General features: G+C 42.4%; 1 protein-coding gene across 2 annotated transcripts in view; it reads right to left on the bottom strand.

Annotated features, from left to right (window-relative positions):
• fbxl20 (F-box and leucine rich repeat protein 20) overlaps positions 1-19,292 on the bottom strand; it is a 100,707-nt gene that overhangs the window by 58,325 nt on the left and 23,090 nt on the right. The window lies entirely within an intron of this gene.

Here is a 19,292-nt window from a genome sequence, read left to right as displayed (position 1 = left end):
AAAAGGAGTAACCATGACCGTGGAGGCCATGTGACCCAGAAGAACCTGGACAGAGTGGGCTCGGATCCTGCGGTTGCGGAGGAGGAGAGAAAGGTGTTGTTGAAGGGCTAGGAACCTGTCCTTCGGTAGGGAGGCGGTTTCCGCGATGGAGTTGAAGAGAGCTCCGATGAAGCGGATCTCTGTGGCCGGGAGGAGTTGGGACTTTGAGACATTCAACTGAAGGCCCAGCCGTTGTAGAAGAGAAAGAGTTTGAGAGACGTGGTTTTGAAGGGATGAGGGGTCGGACGCGACAATCATCCAATCGTCCAGATAAGGAAAGACCATTATGCCCTGTTTTCTTAGGTGCGCTGCCACCACGGCGACCACCTTCGTAAAGACCCTTGGGGCCGTGACGAGGCCGAAAGGGAGAACTGTGAACTGGTAAGACTGTCCCAGGAGTTTGAAGGAAAGGAAGCGTCTGTGAGATCGACGTACCGAGACGTGGAAATACGCATCGCGTAAGTCTATAGAGGCAAAGTAGTCTCCGTGTCGGAGCATTGGGAGAATGGAGGTCACCGAGACCATTCGAAATTTTGAAGGCAGAATGAAGAGGTTTAGGGCTCGCAGGTCGAGGATAGGCCGAAGACCTCCGCCCCGTTTGGGAACCGTAAAGTATCTCGAGAAGAAACCTCGAGTGTCCTGCTCGGAAGGAGAAGGCTGGATTGCGCCCTTCGCCAGAAGGGAGTCGACCTCGGAGCATATTTCCGGTGAAGGGTCGGTGTGGAGGATGTGACCCATGGGGGGCAAAGTTTCGAATTCCAAGGCATAGCCGTCTCTGACAATGCGAAGAACCCAGGCATCTGAGGTTATAGACTCCCATTCGCGGTAGAAAGGAGCTAGGCGATCGAGGAAAGAGCAGAGAGGAAGGATCTGGTCGGGGCCTAGGAACGGCATGGCAGTGGCAGTAGTAGTGAAGGTAGGAGAGAGTGGGCGTCAGGCCCGTCGTTGGGGTTGTGGCATAGCTGCAGCACCCTTGCCCCGACCTTTCGGGACCTGGTGCTGGCGGCGAGGTTGTTGCTGATGGCTGTGGTGACTCGAGCTCGACGAGCGTCGAAACGGCTGGTGACGAAAAGGCTGAGGGTAGCGACGGTACCGTTGCGGGAACCATCGGGTCCGCTGAGCCTGAGGTTGATCAGTCCCGCACTTTGTTGCGAGAATCTTGAAGTCGTGATTGGACTTCAGTTTGTCATCAGTACCAGAGTTGAAAAGGCCCTGGGTGTTGAAAGGAAGGTCTTCGATCACTTGTCGAGAGGAAGAAGAGAGTCCTGAGGACCGAAGCCATGCATGCCGTCTGATCGCAACTGCGTGGGCAATCATTTTTCCGGCGGTATCGCCGGTATGTTTAGCCATTTGAATTTGGTGGTGTGCGAGGGAGTCCGCCTCCTGTTGGAGGGTCGAAAGGACTGACCGGTCTTCGTCAGAAAGTTTGGCGAAGAAAGGTTGGGCTTTTTCCCAGAGGATCTGTTGATAAGCGCCCATGCAGGCCCCGTAGTTCGCCATGCGGCAAAGGAGGAGAGTGCCGGAGTACAGCTTGCGGCCTACCACATCGAATCGTTTACCTTCCCTGTCGGCAGGGGAGTTGGACTGTCGACCCGACGATTGGGAGGTCTTTACCACCATGGGGTTTGGGTCAGGGTGATGCTTGAGCCATTCGAAGGCTTCATCATCGGTTCGGTACCAGGCCTCTATTTTCTTAGAGGTTGGAGGTATCGAAGATGGAGTCTTCCAAGATGCCTGGATTACGTCCAGGAGGTATGGAAGAAAAGGCAGCAAGGTGGCTGGCGGGGCTTGGGCTTGGACCCTCTTGAAAACGGGGTCGGTAACAGCCTTTGAGGTTTGCTTAATTTCCATCCCCAGAGCGTCTGCCATTCTGACCATCTGGTCGGAGAAAGCCCGGATATTATCCGTTGGGGAAGGTGGGCCGACTTCGTAGGCGTCGTGAGGCAGGGAGAGGTCGAGACCGAGAGAGACAACGGAGGCGGAGAGGATCGACTCGGGGTGTTCGATATCGGGGTCATCCTCCTCGGGCCCTTGAGGAGACCGGGGAGGAGAAACAAGCGCAGAGTCCTGATGAGGTATCACCTCAAGAGCAGCGGGAGCCGGCTGTGGACGAACGCCCTTGGACGCGGAAGCCTGGGCGGCACGGGCTAAGCGCGTCATTTGTCTACCCCTCTCGGGTGTTTGAGCCGGGGGAAAAAGTTCTTGTCGAGCCGGAAGACGAGATGGTGCTGGCTGGGGAGCCTTAATAACTGTCCTGACCGACCAGTCAGGGGAGGCTTGAGCGTCCGCATCCGAGGACTGACCATGAGGAGAGGAAGAGGAGCGGAGGCATTGTGCTGGTTGGATAGGAGAGGATCTCCTAGAGGAGGCCACAGAGGAGGGGACATCCTTCTTCGAAGACGCTGAGGAGGATGACCTCTGGATCATTCGTTTCTTTGCTGGAGGTTGCTTCGACGCGACCCTCCGCGATTTTCCCGGCGTCGGAGGGATCGGGCACACAGCTGCCGAGTCAGATTGGGCCCGTCTGGATTCCTCCTGAGCCCTCTTGAAGGCAATCTTCATGGCGGAAGAAGATGGCGGCGAAGCTAGGCGGGATCGAGTGGAAATGGCCGAAGCCACCGAACTCGAAGTCGATGAAGGGCCCATTTTGCCCGACCGAGTGGAAACCGTGGCGGTGGTCACCGTGCAGGGCGGTTTGGCCGGTTTTGGTCTCGAAGCTTTCAAGGTTTTGGATGATACCGACGGAGCAGGCCTGGACGCCATCGAGGCCGAGGTGGAAGTAGAAGCCTCAGGAGTGAGAGTTTTTTCGTAGAGAGCTGCGCGGAGTCTCGCAGCTCTATTTCTTCGGGCCTGAGCTGTAAAGGCCGGGCAAAAGCGGCAGGTACCGACGACGTGGCTTTCGCCGAGACAGAAAAGGCACTTAGCGTGACCGTCGGAATCTGGAATCTTAGCGGCACACTGAGTGCACCGCTTAAAACGCGTGGTCGACATAAGAACGAAGAGTCCGAAGTGAGCTTTGCGGCGGAAAAAAAGGAACTGGAGAGCGGGCGCGGAGGGCACCCTTTATACCCTCTGGGGAGAGGGGCGGGGTTACCGCCAAATTTCAAACTTTAGCTTGGAAGAGTATCCGTTGGAGCCTGCGCAGGCGCAGCGTTCTCCATTAGTGTGCATTCACAGAGTACACAAAGAAAAAAATACAGTTCAAAGCAGATATTGTGGATTATTGGCCTTGATATTCTGGGTTATATGGCTGTGTGAAAGCGCCCTTTGTTTCTGCTTTCCTAACTATTCAGCTTCCATGGTATGTGGCCAATTTACCATAAATGGCAAATGTTGTAAGAGTTTAAAGCTCACCTACACCAGAGTACTTCCACCTCACCAAAAAAAGGCAGATAGATGAGAATGGTAAATGCAGTTATGTGAAATATATATTTTGTGCATACAGTGGAACCTCAATTTAAGAGCATCCCAATTTAAAAACATTTTGAGTTAAAGTTACTTAGCCAGGGTTCCACTTTGACATATGAGCAGTGTTTTAAAAGGTAGCGCCAGAGGTAGCGCTAGTGCCAGAGTACAAGGATTTAAGGCTTCAAGGGAGCAGCCACTGTGTCTTGTGCTCTTGTTCACTTTGGAGAATTCCATCTGCTTTGCTCTTGTCTTCTTTGTGGAAATATGGGTTAGTTGGTTTTGTGTGGTTTTTATTCCTTGTATGTTTGGCTTCATAAAGAGAGAGAGGAAGAGATAGCAAGAGAGGGAGGGAAGCTGAAATGAGTACAGTATGAAGAAAATGATGCTTCTTCCTCTTCACTTTGTGCTTCTACCAATTAAAAGTTCGTCTTTCTTATTGTTCCATGTGAATATCCATCTATACATTATTTGTTATTTATAAAGCACATTTTCTTATTTAAAAACGTGTAACAAAAATGGGTGGGGGTTGAGGGGCCGGAACAGATTAATAGCATTTCAATGGGAAAATTCACTTAGAGATATGAGCAATCTGAGTTATGAACTCAGTTACTGAACAAATTAAACTCTTAACTCAAGGTATCACTGTATAACTAAGTTGACAAGCCTGTCAAGATATTTTTCTGCCAGACATTACACTAAAAAATAACTGGCATTTTTGGTCCTTTATAATAGGCTCCAAAGTCCATAACAGCAACCAATGTTATTTTTTATTCAAATTCTTCCCATTATTCTTCCTCTTATGAAAAGATTAACCACCGTCCAGGAGCAAATGGGAACTGGAGTTCAGCAACAGCTGAATGACTAGATTCCCCAATCCTGCCTTATGAGATAGAGCCTCTTTTCCCATGGCCAGTTCAACCAATGGCTTAATCCCCGTTATCCACACTTCATGACAGCATAGAAACAGGCAAATGTAGTGAGTTAGGCCTCTGCCACTGGACAAACAGTTTATAGAGTGTTAGCATCAAGGCCAACATCTGACAGCTGTCTAGTGACACGAAAGTTAATATATATTAATGAACTTGTTGGATGCCTTTTGCATTTACTTTGCAGTTTGAATCTTGGAAAAGACAAAGGCTGAGAACCAACCAGGTAAGTGAATTTTTCTGTTGCTAATCTCAATTGTTTTCATTTGTTTCTTCACTATATAACCCTTGGGCGTCCATCTTCCATTGACCTCCTCTTAGGAGGTCACAACTCAGCTCAAACACTCCTGGGAAATTTGATTGTTGGCCAAAAGAAAATTTGGGTAGAATTTTTGAGGTGGGCTAATTTTACCATTGGCTCTGGAGAGATGCTAGACCCTATTAGCAAAAGAACTGGAATGCTTTTAAGACATGTACCATCTGTTACATCATTTCTTACCAATAAAGCTGATGCTCTGAGAGTAACGTAAGTATCACACATTGAAAGAATTCTAGGAGAGGCCTGGATTTACATATATTTATGGGAAAAGGCAGAATATAATTTGCAAAAGTGGGAACCAGACTTGGAAATACAAGTGACTTTTCCAAGCTCTGTCTGTTAAATCAAAAAGAGAAGGGAGGAAGAGCACAGTACCATAGCTGGCTTTCTATTTATAGTACATAGTCTTCAAGGAGTCAATAGCACATGTCTATCAGAATTTAAATACCTGCATGTGAATGTTACATTATATCATCATCATCATCATCATCATCATCATCATCATATTTATACCCTGCCTTTCTCCCTGTGGAGACTCAAGATGGCTAACTATCCCACACTTTGGCCATAGTTTAAAAAGCGCAATACTTTTTTAAAAAAACGATTCATAATACAGTGCGGATTAAGAGAAAAACAGATTAAAATATAATAAATACACTAAAAATAACCTTTAAGTCTCATAATACCCCACCCCCCGCCCAAGTCCTGTCCACACTTCTCCAGCAGCATTGCCCTTATTCTTCCCCAAATGCCTGCTGGCAGAAGATCTTGACCTGCTTGCAGAAAGCCAGCAGGGCTGGGGACATCTTGGTCTCTCTTGGGAGGGTTTTCCACAGTCTGAGAGCAGCCACAGAAAAGGCTCTCTCCCATGTTCCCATCAAAGTGGGTGGTGGCACAAAGAGAACACCCTCCCCAGTTGATCGTAGATGTCTATCAGGTTCATAGAGTGAGATACGATCCTTCAGATAACTTGAACCGGGACCATATAGGGCAGTGGTTCTCAACCTGTTGTGACAAAAATGTGATGTATGGTTTGAATGGAACTGTATGGAAGATGAATGAATGAAACCTAATAATTTTGAAGACACCAGTCTGAAGATTAAGGCCTACAATGACTAACCACCTGCTTGCTGAATTGTAATTAAAACCTGCAAATAAGACCTGAAATAGTTGACCTGCCTGGTAAGCTGTGATAAGAACTGTGACAGTGACAAGATAAATGTTTTCATCAAGTTAAGGAAATGTTTACAACGGTTAAGAAGGAAGTCAACACAAGGCCAATACCAATCAAGGAGAGTCAACATCTGGTCCAGGAAACTGAGATGGAGCCAGGATATTCCAGGATGGAAGATGTCTAATCATTCACTTTGGGGCAACATCAGCAAAATAGTGCTATATAAGTGACCTTATGATGATTCAGAAAATGTGACAGAGATGCTGTTCACCAGCTATGCTCTGCTCAATTGGGAAGGAGCACGATAGTGTACCTTTGGGCCTCCTTTTCTCAAGGGAAGAGGAAGGAGTGCATTGGAGTCATGATATGTGTTGCAGGGAGTCAGTTCTGCTGTATGGAAACAGGGTCTGATCCTTGGCATTGTTCTTAGGGAAAGAGGATGTATTTTGGAGTTTTAAAGTTCTGACGTTTTGGAACTATGCGTTAGCAGGCTGCAGAGGAAGCAGAGCCTGGCCTAAGCACATGTTTCTCCAAGGAGGGGGAAAGAATATGGTAATATTTGGTATGCATGAAGATGGATGCATGTTGTGTGCGAATGCTGAGTGAAAATGTCCCTTTGTCTGTTAGCCGATGTAGTACCGTATTTTTCGCTTTATAGGACGCACTTTTTTTCCCCAAAAAATAGAGGGGAAAAGTCAGTGCGTCTTATAAACGCAATGTGCCCATTCTCCCTTCCTGGATGCGTCGGCAGACGCATTCCTGGATGCGGCAGACGCATCCAGGCAGAGAGAATGGGGCGCGCGCACGCACACATCGCCCCACATCGCTTCCTGAGGAGAGGGAAGCCTCTCTGTGTCTGTCCTTTTCCTTCAGCCTCAACTTAACCCTTGAAGAAGAAGGAGGAGAGGGAAACAACCCCAGCCTGAGCCTCCCTCTCCCTTCGCCTCAACTTTCCCTCTTCCTTGCTTCCTTTCTTTTCGGCTGCCAGACAATCTCCTCTGCGCTGCCCTCTCTCCTTCCCTTCTTTCTCTTTCTCCGGCTCCTCCCAAAGCGAGGAAGAACTCCCCCGAACTTAAGGACCTTCATTCATTTCGCCCGGACACAGAAAAAGGGAAGCCAAGGCATGGGGCGCGCGCACGCACACATCGCAGAGAGAATGGGGCGCGCAGAGAGAATGGCGCGCGCGCACGGCACACATCGCCCCATTCTCCCTTCCTGGATGCGTCTGCCGACACATCCAGGAAGGGAGAATGTGCCCATTCTCCCTGCCTGGACGCAGATCTGGATCTGCGTCCAGGCAGGGAGAATGGGGCGATGTGTGCCGTGCGCGCGCGCGCACGGCACACATCGCCCCATTTTGCCCTTAGTTCCTGGATGCGTCTTATCATCCGGTGCGTCCAATAAAGCGAAAAATACGGTAAGTTGTTTGTGAATCCAATGTAGTTGCATAGAATCTGTATGTCTGTATGTCTAATGTTGTAAAAGTACTAATATACTCTCACACTGAAATTGCAACAAAAAGAACCTATGGTTTTAAAGTTATTGAAATGTTATTCATAATATTTTTGGTGTCAGAAGTGGGATATTATGTTCAGTCTGAGCTGGACGTTTTAACCTTTGCTTTAAAACTATTCATGACACTGTGGGTCCCCTGATGTTTTGGCCTTCAACTCCCAGAAATCCTAACCGCATGTAAACTAGCTGGAATTTTTGGGAGTTGTAGGCCAAAACACCTGGGGATCCATGGGTTGAGAACCACTGGTATAGGGGCTCTGCAGGTCAAAACCAGCACTTTGAATTGTGCCCGGAAGTGTGTTGACAACCAGTGGAACTATTGCACCAGAGGAATTATATGCTCCTTGTAGCCAGCCCCATTTAGTAGTCTGGCTGTTGCTCTTTGGCCCAACTGAAGTTTCTGAGCACTTTTGAAAGGAAGCCGATGTAGAGTGCATTACAGTAGTCAAATTGAGATGTAACTTTAATTGCACAAAAGCACTCCTGATGCCTGGGCCTCCAGGTTCAGAGCCGAATCCAGGAGGATCCCCCAACAGCAAACCTGTATTTTCAAGGAAAATGTGATCCCATCTAACACAGGCTGATTCCCTATTCCCAGATTGGTCTTACGACTGATCAGGAGCATATCTGTCTTGTCTGGATTAATCTTAAATTTGTTTGCCCTCATCTAGTCCATTACAGCTGGCAGGCACAGATTTAGCATAGAAATTGCTTTCTTGGAATTAGGAGGAAAGGAGTAATAGAGTTGGGTGCCATCTGTGTATAGATGACACTATGCTCCAAAACTCCAGATGACCTCTCTCAAAGATTTCATGTATATGTTAAACAGAGTGGGGGAGAAAATGGAACTCACAGGCTAGTGGCCAAGGAGTCGAACAGAAGACCCTAAGCACCACCTTCTGAACCTTCCCTCCAGAAAGGGACAGAGTCACTGAAGAACAAGACCTCCAAGCCTCATATCCCACAAAGGTGACTCAGAAGGATACCATGGTCAATGGTATCGAAAGCCGCTGAAAAGTTCTAGAGAGCCAACAGGGACAGACTTCCCCTGTCCAGTTCTCTGCATAGATCATCCACCAAGGCAACCAAAGCAGTCTCTGACCCATAACCAGGCCTGAATCCAGAATAAAATGGATCTAGATAATCTGCTTCATCCAGGAAACCTTGGAGTTGTGAAGCCACTACACACTCCAGCACCTTGCCCAAAAATGATTGGAGACTGATCTGTAGTTGTCCGGTACAGTGGGGTCTAGGAAAGGTTTTTTTTTTTAAGTGGTCTTACCACAGCTTCCTTGAGGTCCGTGGGGACCCTACCTTATACAAGGAGGCATTAAGCCCTTCCCAGACACTCCACCACCAGTCCCCCTCTGGCCTGTTTTATGAGCCAGGAAGGGCAAGGGTCTAGAGAACATGTGGAGGCTCTCGCCTCTCCAATAATCCTGTCCAAATCCTCAGGTTGCACAAATTGAAAAGTATCCATCAACGCTGGACAAGCAGGAGCCAAGGTTACATCCACAGGAACTGTATTAACTGTGGCTTCTAAGTCAGAGCGAATCTGAGCAATCCTATTTGTAAAATGGTGAGCAAGCTCCTCAGAATGTGCTGTTGTATGGGCAACATTCTCTTTGGCAGGGGTCCCCAAACTAAGGCCCGGGGGCCAGATGCGGCCCTCCAAGGTCATTTAGCTGGCCCCTGCCCTCAGTTTTATAATATGATATTTTTATATCAGTTTTAATAATATAATATATTGTATATACCGTGTTTCCCCGAAAATAAGACAGTGTCTTATATTAATTTTTGCTCCCAAAGATGTGCTAGGTCTTATTTTCAAGGGATGTCTTATTTTGATATGAAGAAGAATTCACATTTATTGTTGAACAAAAAATGAACATTTATTATATATTGTACAGTAGTTGTAATCACAAACCAATATAACCAGACAAACTCTGAATCCTATCAAGAATTTCTTGTTACTACCATTATTTCCATGTACAACTGGTATGTACATTTACCAATCCTGAATGCTCTAGTGTTCTGTTTGGCAGGCGCTGGGCATGCTTCCAAACAAAAACTTTGCTAGGTCTTACTTTCAGGGGAGGCCTTATATTTAGCAATTCAGCAAAACTTCTACTAGGTCTTATTTTTCGGGGATGTCTTATTTTCGGGGAAACAGGGTACATATAATACTGATAATAATATTATAATGTTATACAATATAATACTAATAATAATCTATATATATAAAAGGGTAATGAAATTTCGGCCTAGGACAAAACAACAAAACTACACATCCCAGAAACACTAAACTTGGCAGCACAACCCCTCATCCATGCCTCTACGTTCATATAACAAAAAGATCCAGCAACTCCAGAAAACGGCCAGGCTTTGAGACTGCAAGGCTATTCACTGCTATTCCACCTGGCCAACAAAGGATTCCGATAAGCCACAGCAACGCGTGGCCGGGCACAGCTAGTACTATATAATAATATTAATTATATGTTATATGTTGCATATAATATTACAGTATAGAGGTATAGATCATTATAGTAATATATAATGCTAATATTTTGCTATGCTAATAATATAATATATTGTATGTACATACAGCTGCTCTGAGTCCACTTCGGGGTGAGAAGGGCGGGATATAAATGTAGTAAATAAATGCAGTAAATAATTAATTTTAGACTTAGGCTTGCCCAAAGTCTGAAATGACTTGAAGGCACACACAACAACAACAACTTGACTATTGGCCAGAAGCAGGCCCGCACTTCCCATTGAAATCCTGATGCATTTATGTTGGTTAAAATTGTTTTCATTTTTAAATATTGTATTGTTCTTTCATTGTTGTTGTTGTTTTGCACCACAAATAAGACATGTGCAGTGTGCATAGGAATTTGTTCGTTTTTTTCCAAATGATAATTCGGCCCCTCAACAATCTGAAGGATTGTGGACCGGCCCTCTGCTTTAAAAGTTTGAGGACCCCTGCTCTTTGGGGTCAGGTTGGATTAGACCTCTAACTGTAACTATAAGTCTTCATGTTCTCTAACAATAGACAGTACTAAAAATGCAAGAGAAAAATTACACAAACATAAAATTCTTGGTATGCTATATTTAAAACCGTAACAAAAGAAAAAAGCTGCTAGTAATTCAAGTAATGTCCTTTAAAAACTCACCATTACTCTGGGATAAGCTGTATATAGTATAATATTGTTCACTGCAATTTATAAATAATATACACAATTTAGATTGGGTGAAATTTCCTTAGAAGCTTCACTGCTGTCTGGGGACTTCCATGTTTTTATTCTGCTTTCCTTTTTGCAGTTCACTTTTATAAACTATGTTAAATCTCTCATGGAAATGCCTGCAGAATAACACAGCATCTGCTACGATGAACAACACCATCATTAACAGCCACACTCCTTTTTGTCTGCCCCAAGCACTGACATCATTAGGATAAAGAACATGAATTGATACATGCTTGATTACATACATCAAATATTTTCTTCATGGCTTCCACAAGTTCCATGAAACTATGGTGTAAGAATCTCAATTAGAGCAAAACATTATAAATGAAGAGTAAAACAACAACAGGCAAGCACAACTCCATCATGCCTAGGCCAAAAAGCAGAAGGAAGACCCAACATCCATCTCAACTGCCACTGCCCTGGAATTGGTCCCCTCCTTCCATTGTCATTACTTTTTTTCCTTGGGTGGCATTATCTTATTTAGTTTGCAAACCTGAAGGTAGGGAACTGTAAAATTAACAATTTGGAAGATGCACTGAGAGCTTTTATAACTGAAGAGCAAGCTATAAATACTCTAAAGAGCAGGATATAAATATTCCAAATACCTAAAACATTTTCCTACTTTTGACTGATTACCCTTCTTGCAACATCTTATTTGGGACCAAGCGCCAATATTATTAAGACACAAATTTCTTTGTTTATATTCTTATTTATTGTAACTAAGTTTGTAATGAAAATGAAGGGGTTCATCCCTTATATCCCAAGCATATTAGGGAAGAATCTAGTAAATATAATAAACAAGTATGCATGTTTGTGCTTTCAGGTCACTTATCAATTTATGGCAATCCCATTAATTACAAAGTGTTTTTTAAACAAGGAATAATCAGAGGTGGTTTTGCCATTCCTTCTTCTGAAATATAGATTACAACACTTGGTATTAATTGGTGGTCTCCCAAGTATTACCACAGTACTTATAATTCAAAACCAGATAGAATCTAGTACCTTCAGGACAGTGGTGGTCAACCTGGGGGGTCCCCAGATGTTTTTGGCCTTCAACTCCCAGAAATCCTAACAGCTGGTAAACTGGCTGGGATTTTTGGGAGTTGTAGGCCAAAAACATCTGAGGACCCCAGGTTGAGAACCACTGCTTTAGGATATAAACGAATACTGCTTTCAAACCAAAATTATATATTTAAAACATAATTTTTGAGCTGTGGCACCAGGAAAAGAGTATTATAATACCAGGTCCAAATCATCTTGTGGTGACTGCTACTAGTAAAGATGTTCACTCAGTTTGGGAGGACTAACATCCTTTTCAATCCTTGAAAGTGATCAGGCTGACATGCGCAGCATATTTTATTTTTAGCAGTCCTCTTCATTTTTTGCGCAGCCATTGAAAACCATAGTAGAACATGCCCCTGCAACAACTTGTGTACAGCTCATTAAAAGTTTCAGCATCTCATGCTAATATAACTATCATTGCTGCAGAATAGATCCCACCAAAGTATAATGGGGGGGAAAGAAAGAGGTGAACGCGAAGGTAAAATAAATAGAAGGCCATTATTTTCCCCCAGTTCTTAATGTCTATCTGTATATTTCAAAGCACGAACAGCAGGAATTGAGTACAAATTTAAGAAGCATACAAATGGTAGAAATAGAACCAATTCAACATGTTAGCCTAGTGTAGTTTGATGGAGGTAGAGCGGGCAGGAGCATTGGAGGAAATGTCAAAGACTAGAGTTTTGTCCCTTTTAAATCTTAAGAATGATAAAATTGCTTTATTTAGAACACAAGAGTGGTTTTCACCATTTTGTTTCCAAGCCAACAATATCATTTGGTGCTATTGATCATGGTGTGACTACCACCACCACCCTGCCCACCAACTGTGCTCATCCTGGATGACAGGAGGCGGGAGAGATGGGAAAACAAGGCAAACAAATTTTCAGTCTACATATTACTACTGAGTACTGGTTTGCTGGTAAAGTAAGCACACTACCTACATTATCAACTTATCGTAGGAATTACTGAAAAGATAAAAGGGGCCCTTCTAAGAAGGGACACTTGCCAATTATATGGGTATGCTATATCGAACAATTAACAAAGGAGACAAAAGGCTTGAATGACTATCTAAGAAGATGTATCCATCTGGGAGTTTAAGGCCAAAACATCTGGGGACCCACAGGTTGAGAACCAATGAACTAGAGCCAGGGATTTGCATAATGGGTTAGTAGAACAGGCACACATTTCAAACTAAAAGAAAAAGTGTACCCCCAAACATATGCTCAATCCACATTCACTTTCACTGTTAACACTAAACTTTCATTCTTTTAAAACAAGACATCTAGTCATGGTTATCCCCAACAATGGTTTGCTTTCTGCTGGTAGAATATGATTAGTTGTTGGTATTAATATACACCTGGTGATTTATTTCAAGGCAGTAGAATCTAATGTATGTGTTCTACAATACAAAAATATCAATGTGGAAACAGGGTTCTGTCTTTCATACTTTTCAATATAAAGGATGCATTATTTTCAATTTTATAAGAGAGTCAAAATGGTCTAGTGGCTTAAGCACTAGGCAAGGGGTGATTTTGGGCAAGTCACACACTCTCAGCCTCAGAATAAAGCAAAGGCAACCTCCACCTCAACAAATGTAACTAATAAACCCACATGATAGGTTCACCTTGGGGTCACCGAAAGGGGAAAATGACTTAAAAACACAAAACAACAACACTTTATGAGGAGGCCTTCTGCATCGGACAATGGACCTATACAGCTCAGAAGCCTATTTTCCATGGTAGATCTCTATTTTCTGCGGCAACAATCCAAATAATCATGGTAATCCTATGAGCAGGACATTACAGCAACAGTTCTAAGCAGCATTTACACTTTTGAAGTACACACAGGCAGGCATGATGCCCCATAAGGTTACCCCATAAGGCTACCGTGTTGGCTATAGTATTTCCTTTTATCCTGAACCTCCCCTTATGGAAGAAAACCCTTGACCACTTTTTCAACAAAATTTCATACACTTCTAGCTATTTTCCTCTTTTGTCTTTCTCCTCTTAAGGCAGTGGTTCTCAAACTGTGGGTCCTCAGATATTATGGCATTCAACTTCTAGAAATCCTAACAGCTGGTAAACTGGCTGGGATTTCTGGGAGTTGTAGGCCAAAACACCTGGGGATCCACAGGTTGAGAACTACTGCCCTAATCTATAGAAGACCTGCTTTCTCCTTGATAATTTTGGCGTGCACTTCTCTATCACTTGCAGTTCTATAAAGGTTTTATTTTTTTTTAGTAAACTAAGAACCTGATGAATCCAATTGTAATGGGATGCCCTTACTAGTTAGATTACCAAATTAATATTTGAAAAGACAGAAACACTTGATTAAAACTAGAGTTGGCCCTAAACAGTCTCCCCAGTTTCACCAGCTGCAAGAAGGGAGTATTGCTGGGTATGACCTACTTTCACTGCCCCCAATTCCCAACATGATGCTTGCTATAATGTGCTGTCATTTCCATCACCTCAGAGAGAGGGGGAGAGAGAGAATAAATTTACCGGGGCCATCAGTGTAAATGGCATCTCTTACTACTGATTAACAGGTTGTTATTTTCATGTTGAAGCCACTATAAGCAACTCCACAGCATGATACACCATAGTGGTTTAGAACTTTTGGAGAAAATAGTGGCTATTGGGAGCAGTATGACATTGATAGCCAGTAGTGTTTGTGTGTCTGAACACTGAATGGGATTATCACCTGGTCTGGGACTCAACTACAGAATACAATCAGAGTGAGTCAAAAGGAGTTTATCTGTTACTCTTGCTTTATAATTTACATTATAATTATATTATTTTATCTTCACATACATTCTAAGAGGAAGATCAGGCTAAAAAAACAACTGACGGAAGCCTGCTCATTAAGCCACATGGAAAGGATTTCAAAGGCATAATCCTAGACTCAGGTGTGGGGTCTGTTGCTCTCCAGATTTTGTTGGGCTTCTATTCCTAACTTTCCTCACAACTGGCTATACTGGTTGGTGCTGATTGGTGTTGCAGTCCAAAAACTTCTGGAGGGCTACACACTCCCATTTCTGCATTACAGCACCACAACACTGTGTGGACAAAGAAGATTAGTAATCGGGCACAAAGAATTTTAAGAACTTTAAGACAATTTTCAAGCAAACAACCTTCTGGTTAAACTTATAAGCTTAAAGTAAAAATGAGGCCCAAAGGCCAGTGAGAGCAGGGCTTTGAGAAAAAGAGGAGAGTGTCCCACTGCAGGCATGGAAAGGAGTGGTAGGGAAAATAATCTCTTCTTAAATTCATAGTCAGCCTTCTTCCATCAGTATAAATTAGTTTTTGGACAATGATATTGGCAAGAAATCATATCAGAGAAAGAGCTTTGCAGTCCTTACATTACAGAACCTAATTAGCAACATGATAGAGCCAATGATTTTATATTCTCATCTCCCAAATATCTAACATGCAAGCCTCTTCTGCTCTATTTTTAAAATTAATCAAAAACCTTACCGATAAAAAAGTAGCAAGATTTTGTGTTCCATTGATTTTTGGGAAGCTGTTAAATCTTGTGCTCATTTTTGGAGTTGCAACCTTCACCAATCCCAAAAAGGGAGATATTTGCTTGTGTCTGCATTCCAGTAACCAAATCTGTACTGTGGAAGCAAATTTCTAACTTTGTATTATGGAAAGAAAATGTGTTTTAAGCATTCATGCATGGTCATACTGTTAAATGGATGAAGGTCAGCCTTGCTCTTTGCCCATTAGGTGGTCTCATCTACTATCAGTATGTTTTGGTACATAGGATGTTATGATGAGACTATATGATAGGATAACTCTGTTCTTATAATAGCCTTTTAAAAAACTAATGTAACTTTTCTGCCGTATATTTGTTTTAAAATTTTTATCTGACTTACCTATTACCCAAAACTAATCAAGTTTTTTATCCTATTGTTAAATGCTATATGTATCTCTATTTTCTCAAATACTCATATGCATGAGAACAATGGGGGCAATGAAATATATTAAATTTTCTGAAGAAACAAAGAGAAGTTTACTCCTATGAAACCATACCATAACTCTGAGATAGAAAAGATGTGTGGGCGATTTTAATGAGAGAATTTTCTGGCCCTAGGCTCCTTTGGGGACCACAGAAACAGCCAAAAATACTCCCCTCTAACAGATATAACTGAAAGTGATCAAGAATCACTTATGCAAGAGCTGCAACCAATCTCACTGCTTGTGTCCATACAAGTATTAATGTTGGGTATAACTGCACAAGAAAAAGAACTTTAGCCACATCATCCAAATTCTTCCTGCAAAAAGAAACACTTTTGCCACCTTATATAGGAATTTTACTTCTGTGCTCAGCCATGAGGACTGATACACGTGGTGGATACTCTGGTCAGTTGGTGACACATTGCTAAGCAGCTGCCTATTTGGCTGTAGTCAATTATTTCACTGTTCCCTAAAGGGGCCCAGGGCAATGCAAAGAGGTCTCCTTCCCTCTTTGATCTGTACAATATCTTGTGAAACAGGCTATGCAGAGACTATGTACATTCTGCTATGCATTCCAAGAGTGCCACAATGGAGATGGCAGCATGCTTTGTTTGATTATGGTGTCACCTTTTAACAAACTGCCTTGCCCTATCACCATGCAGTAGTGCAGAAGCCAAGCAACTGTAGGCATTTCCAAACAGAAACACAAGACAGAAAATGGCAAGGGCCACTATTTAGTGAAGAGAACCTGTAGTATTTCCATGTTACTAGACAAAAACACACATTCTCTCTAATCACTGGTCATGATAACTGAAAGTGATGCGAGTTAAAAGGCTGCAGGTACTCTATAGCTTATTAAATATTGAAATATTGAACACTAAACTGGGCCCTAAGAGACAAAGGCTGAAGTCTTCCCTCAGTTATGGATGCCACTGAACTCACTTTGAATGAAGTTGGACCAACTATATATTTTTAGCATGACTTGCCTCAATAACAAGGGTGATACAGAATGATACATGCCATGTGTATATGTGTCTTCAAGTCATCTGTTGACTTTAAGCAACCCTATTAATTTCACATGGTTTTTCAGGTAAGGAATGCTAGTTTCTTCCCTTGAAATAGCCCAGAGCACCTGCTATTCCATGTACAGGCAGTCCCCAAGTTACAAACAAGAAAGGTTCTGTATGGTTTGTTGAATTACATTGAATTTGTATGTAATTCAGAACGGGTAAATTTTTAATTTTGAAAATTTTGACTTGCTGTGGAAAAAGGATTGGCGACAAAGCTTCAGTGGAGACTCCTTTTTTCCATGATAACTCTTTCAGGATTGAATTTCCCTTCTTAGAGGTAAATTTCTCTCACTTCCTGTTGTCTCACTCCCATTCTTAACTGTGAATCATTTGTAAGTCGGGTGTTTGTAATTTGGGGACTGCCTGTACTAACAGAGCTTCCAGAATCTCATGAATTTAGAATATAATTAAAAAGTGCTTCTAAAATTTGCTTTAAAAAGTTAATCATTTCAAAAGAAGACCTTTAAAAAATATAGTAGTCTCACTTATCCAACATAAACTGGTGGGCAGAACGTTGGATAAGTGAAAATGTTGGATAATAAGGAGAGATTAAGGAAAAGGCTATTAAACATCAAATTACATTATAATTTTACAAATAAAGCACCCAAACGTCATGTTTTACAACAGATCGACAGATAAAGCAGTTTGATACACAGTCACATTATGTAGTAATTACTGTATTTACGAATTTAGCACCAAAACATCACAATGTATTGAAAACATTGACTACAAAAACACTGGCTACTAACAAATTGACTACAAATAAAGATAGAATTGCATAAAATGACAAATTACAATAACAACATTGCCAAAGATTACATTCGTAAAAAGTTCAGTCCTTGCTGCCTAGAGAAACAGCTGTGGATAATCCAGACCACTGGATAAGTGAATGTTGGATAAGTGAGACTATACTATAGCTAGCATGTCAATCTCATTAATAAGTTACCTACAGTTTTCATATACATAGCACCAATATTTTAAAAAACACATTAGCAGTATTTGACCAAGTATTACTAATCTAAGGCAACCAATGCAAAAAATTGAACAATGAGAATTTGTTTTTGCCCAAAGGCGTAGAAAGGTGAATATACTGTTGTAAACCTTCAAGTCATTTTGATCACGGGGTGCTCAAGTTAGAATTTGTTCAGAGGGGGTTTTGCTCTTGCCTTCCTTGGAAGTTGAAAGAGTGTGACCTTATTAAATGTGTTTCCATGGTTGCGTAAAGATCTGAACTCCCAACTCCAAAGTTAGAGTCCAACACTCAAATCATTACATCACACTGACTCTCGCATACCACATTTAATGTTACAGTTGGCAATAATTCCCTCTGAACTCTCAATTCCTCATCAGGGACATCTCTTTGAACTCATGTAGACTTGACTAAAAAGAATTCCTCTAAGATCATTCACTAGCTAATGATGCCTTTGATGCCAGTGTCTGGTTCCAATCAATTCCTATATGTGCTTCCAAGGTAAAGGTAAAGGTTTTCCCCTGGCATTAAGTCCTAATCGTATCCGACAATGAGGGTTGGTGCTCATCTCCATTTCTAAGCAGAAGAGTTGGCATTGTCCGTAGACACCTCCAAGGTCATGTGGCCAGCATGACTGCATGGAGTGCCGTTGCCTTCCCACTAGAGTGGTACCTATTGATCTATTCACATTTGCATGTTCGAACTGCTAGGTTGGCAGAAGCTGGGGCTAACAGCTGGAGCTCACCCCGCTCCCCGGATTCAAACCACCGACCTTTCAGTCAGCAAGTTCTACAGCTCAGCAGTTTAACCTGTTGGCCCACTGGGGGCTCCATTTCTATATGTATTTATATGCTAAATAATATTAAGGGATTTCAAGATGTCAAGTAAAATATTTCAATCAATTCAGAATTTAAAATAATAAAAATAATTTAAACAAACTAAAACAAGTTAATCAATTGGAACAAGTTAAAATGGCTTTATACAATTGGAAATATGTATATTTTGATGAAAAATCAGTAAGGTTCCATAAGCTTTAATAAAGCCACGTTTTAACTGAGTATTGGAATGAAATCAATATTGGCGCCAAATGGTCTTCCAAAGACAGGTATTCCATGAATGTAAGAGCAAAAAAGGCCTCCTCCACGTCCTCTTGCAGTTTCCTGATCCCAAATGTTAAAAGATACGAAAATGTGTTCGGCTTCAAGCAATTTAGGTCTTGGTCATCACCCTGAAATATATTGGCAACCAGTGCAATTCCTTTAAGACAGCTACTAATATGGTCTTTGTAGTGTACACTAACCAACAACTCTATTATTGCGCTTTGCTATTTCAGAATCATCTTCAGTTACCACCCAACACAGAGTACATAACAGTGGTCTAATCAAGAAGTTACCAGTTCATGGATTACTGTTGATTCTTCAACTAAACTAGTGCCTACAAAGGTACATTTTTGGTAAAAAAAATTGTCTCAATAGTTAAGATAGAAAAATGTTGGACTACTAAATGTGTATGAGTGAGAGACATAGGTTTGTGTTAATGCAAGGATTAGAAGCAGGAATTAGCATGAACACATGATAAAATTCCAATTCAATAAAATAAAGGTTCCAT

This window comes from Anolis carolinensis, chromosome 6 (genome assembly GCF_035594765.1).
Source record: "Anolis carolinensis isolate JA03-04 chromosome 6, rAnoCar3.1.pri, whole genome shotgun sequence".
Taxonomy (NCBI): Eukaryota; Metazoa; Chordata; class Lepidosauria; order Squamata; family Dactyloidae; genus Anolis; species Anolis carolinensis.
The sequence above is the reverse complement of the archived record's forward strand: the minus strand, read 5'-3'. Positions and strand labels throughout refer to the sequence as shown.